The following is a 4,413-nucleotide window of genomic DNA, read 5'->3' as shown; positions in this document are numbered from 1 at the left end:
TCCTCTGCCTCGGCATCCTCTGCCTCTGCATCTGTCTCGACGTCTCCCTCTTCAAGCCCTTCCTCGGCCTCAGCTTGCAACCCGCTGAAGACGTCGTTTGCGTAAGGCACGAGGTAGACCGGTAGGAACGCAGGAGGAGGATTGGCAAATACGTCGGTGTCAGAGCCCTGGCCGAGATGCTTGCAGGCGGACTTCCAGCCAGCTTTGAAGTAAATGTCTTGTGTTACAAAGACTTGTTTCTTATAGCTCTCCTCGGCTTCGTTGAAGCCGGCGTTGTTAGCATCCCGGCAGTCTTTCTTCCGTGACTTTTTGAGCGCGTTTAGCTCGGTCTGGAGCTCATCCTGTTTTTTCACGGCCGCATCCAGCTGACCGAGCAGTCTGTTGTTGTCTGTATTAGCCATCTCAAGTGAAGACTTTGCTCTGCCGAGCTCGGCTTGGAGGCTCTGGACTTGGCTGGCTATGTCATTGGCCTTTTGCCGAAGTCTATGGATGCGCTCCATTACTAGGTGTTGTTTCTGAATGGCCTGCAAGAAGCAAAGTTGATTAGAGAAGGAACCGGGCAAACACTTGTGAAAATTTTAGAGGCACATTGACTTACCCTAGCTATAGACTTCACTGATGATTTTATCAACCGAGTGTTAGGGACGTGGTCGCTGCCGACCACGTCGTTCGGTAGAAGAAGAGCTTTGGTAAGATCGAAGGCGAGCAAATGCTCTTTATCGCCCTTGATCGAAGCTGTGGCCGGGATGTCTTGACCCCGGTGCTTCAGCTGTGGACGCCAGGCCGGCACTGGGACAGGAGTGTCAGATGGCTGCTTGGTAGTCAGCTCGGCGACAAGCTCGGTAGATGGGTCTGCGCGAGCTCTTTTACCAGCACGGCGAGGAGCAGGTTCTCGGCTGGACTGCCCGGTCGCTGGAGAGGCAAGAACGACCACGGCGCCGCTGGATTGACCGGCGGCTGGCGAGCGGGTGACAACGCTCGGCATCTCGGCAGACGTGGCAGTGAGCAGGTTCTTGATTCTGCTTCGTTTGGCCATCTCTTGCTCCTCTGTCAAGCGAATGAGTGGAACGTCTGGCAGAGTTGGATCTGGTGGAGATGTTGGAGCACGGAGGAAGTCTGTAACTTTACTCCGGCGGGGAGCGAGTATCTGTATGAGGGACTGTAACCGAGCAATTGGTTGCAATCTTGGTCGCGGTAGCGGAGCGCGGTCCTGATTGCCTCTACATTGGGGAAATGATAGTTGGCTTGCAAGGCTTGGATTGCTGCAAAAGAAACAAGAAAGAAAATGACTAAGTACAGAAACATGAAGAAAGTATATTAACCGAGCTAATTTGCGCGGCTTACATGTGCTGCCAAAGTTTTTGCTTATCATCCAGCCCGGTACCGCGGCTGTCTCATAATTGCCTGACACCCAGGAGAAATCATCGTCGTGAAGATCCTTGTCTGGTGTGCCGGTCACGATTTTCTCTCTGCCCGGTCTAATCTTAAAATAATAGGCGAGGCCGTCGCCGGTGTGGCCTAGGGTGTATTGGCGTAGGATCTCGGCTAAACCTAGGCTTATGCCTAACCGGTTGTTTAGCTCGTGCACGCCGTTTATTATCCGGTAGGTGTTGGTGGATACTTGGGTTGGTGCTAGCCCGGTTCGGCGCAGGAACTCGGTCATCACGGGATTGACTGGGAAGCGGAAGCCTTCTTCTACTATTGATAGCACGGTGAAGGGGCATTGGTCTAGTCTGCCCCAGGGTGTTGTCTCATCTTTAGCCAGTTCGAGATGGACGTCGGCCGAGATGCCGTACTCCTCTCTGAACGCAGCTAGCGCGGCCGGAGTATCCACTAGGAAGTGGAATTTCCCCATTTGTGGCCGGACTAAGGTAGCTCGGCTGAGGTGTTTGGCACAGTGGCAATTGGTAGTTGCTCGGTCTTGAGAGCCTGAGGAATGGACAATGGTCCCCTTGGACTCTGCAGGAAAAGGATAGCAAGTGTAAGTGTGAGTGCGGTCACGCAAAATGAGCTTTTCTTTAGCTCGGTCATGAAGAGTGCCAAACCACCTCGGTTTCCTAAGCTAACTAAGGAGCTCGGTCGCCCAAGCGAGCCAGATGTTAGCCCGGTTGAGCGACCAATTCCTTTTGCTATCTCGGTTTTTGCTGGGGTTCTGACAAACATGTTATTTGCTCGGTTACAAAGGTTTTTTGGATCAAATGAAGACCGGGAGCCCGTTCTGCCCCCGTTCTTCAGTGTTCTTCAGGAAAAATGAAGAACACCATGAGTAATGGAGGGTTTGGGATGGTTTTTGGTGCCCGAATCCTAAAAGCTGCGTTTCTCTCCCCTAATGTGTGAAATATCGAAGAAAATGACAATAAAAGGAGAGTTTGAGGACTTACCAAGTTAGGGCAGTGCGTTCTCCACCTTGGAGCTCGAGTTCAGGAACGGCAGAGGATGGGCAATAGCTCTGTGAAGCTTGATAAGCAAGAGAGGCTGTAAGAACGGAAGGAAGAGGGCAGGGGCATGTTTATAAAGGGTAAGAAACCGCCCAAATTCAAATTTGCAAAGACGGCTGGGTTAGCCGTTCGAGGGCGAATAAAAGGACGACACGTGTTCCCATTAATGCAGTGTCAGAGTTGAAGCGACAGGAAGGTCAGGCGAGACGACGACCGAGGAACCAGCCAGGCCGGTCTTGAAGACAGCAATGAAAAACCGAGAAGTTGAACCAAGCAAGTTCTGAAGCCAGGAATAATAACCGGCCTAGTCGCCATTCTGCAAACCGCGGACCGAGGACAAGATTATCCCGGTCAGTATAGGTAATCCCAGTCACGCTTCAGCGGACGGAATTAAGGGGCAATTGAGAGGGAGATTTATGATCTGGAATTGGACCGAGATAACGGCCGAGCAGGTTGAGAGCCTAATGGTGCATGGGGCCGAGATGACCGGCGATCCGCCCGGAGATGGGCTGCCAGGACTTGGGCCGGGCAGGAGTTGGGCCAAGTATGTGCCGCCCCAGACCGTAAAGAAGCTGCTCGGCAGGGCAGTGCTCGGTTGGACCGAACTGCTTGATCAGGCGATGGTGGAGCCAGTCAAGCTGAGTGACTGGCGCTCGGAAAGGCTTGGTCAGCCGAGGTAATCGTTTGATCGGCAGGAAGGCCGACCACAGGAGGTGCCCCGGACTCGGCTTTGCTGAGATGCCGCCTAGCCCGGTCCTCCTTGGGCTTAGCCAGTGAAGTGCTTGGGTATGAAGCATAGCACGGCCGTGGATAGAGAAGCTCGGCTGCCGAGCTCCAGCTGAGAAGGTAGGCAGTTGAGATTAGGTGATGTTCAGCAAGGTTTATGCTGACAGATGGGATAGCGGAGCCACGTGTCAGGAGATGACTGGGAGTGGATATGGGGCGCAGAGGGTATATAAGCATGTCTGCGCCCCCCATACGCAGGGAGACGAACATTCTGTAAGGAATTCCTACACTCTAACACTCCTCTCTCTTTCTCTTTATCCTAAGGTGTGTGCTAACTTGACCGTCGGAGGGGTTTTCCGGCCACACACCGCCGGGTAGCTCACTGTTACTTGCTCGCAGGTGATCGGACAGAAACGGAGCTCGGAAGAAAGGAGTACGGGCTTGCCGAAATATTTGCTCCCCGTACATATATATATATATATATATATATATACACATGTAATTCAGTCTAAATTTTTATATTGAATACCCTACCTCATTTTTTTTTGAAAACCTTAACCCACTTTCCTACACACCCAACTCTACCCATAACCCTTTAATCAATACATATGTTTTTGTGACACATGACATGTTTTCGAGCTTTGCTTCTTTAACTTGTGCAAAGTACCTCGTCGACAAAATTGTATGATTTTGTAATTCTCATCAAGTATATCATTTGAATATTAATGTTGATCAACAATTTTATAGTTGAGTGTGGCTTGTGTCTAGTCCGTAAGCGGACTGGACCATACTGTTGGGCCCCATGGGCCCACCATGGAGCCCTTATCAATGATTCAAACCGTCAATGTGTAGGACTCATCGAGTAGTTTATCACTGCAAAAAATCACGTTGATTAGATATCGATAGCTATTTAATCAAATCACATTTTTGTCAACGTTCAGTATGATTTAAAAAAAAAATTGTTAATGGAAATGTGATTTGATCAAGTAGCAATCGATATCCAATCAATGTGATTTTTTGCAGGGATGAAATACTCAACGAACCCTACATATTGAACGGTTTGGATACGGTCCAGTCTAAAACCGAGTTGGAGACAAAGCCTTACCGGTTATAGTTTATCTCAATTTGAATTAAAGGAGCATCAATATATTAAAATTTATTTTATTTATTTATTTGTGTGTGATTTAAAAAAAAAATTAAATTTTTGAAAAAAATTTCGAGAGTACCCTAAAAAAAAAAAACTCCTGTG

Source organism: Camellia sinensis, chromosome 2 (genome assembly GCF_055761805.1).
Source record: "Camellia sinensis isolate YWXY chromosome 2, ASM5576180v1, whole genome shotgun sequence".
NCBI lineage: Eukaryota > Viridiplantae > Streptophyta > Magnoliopsida > Ericales > Theaceae > Camellia > Camellia sinensis.
Note: the sequence above shows the minus strand (reverse complement) of the source record.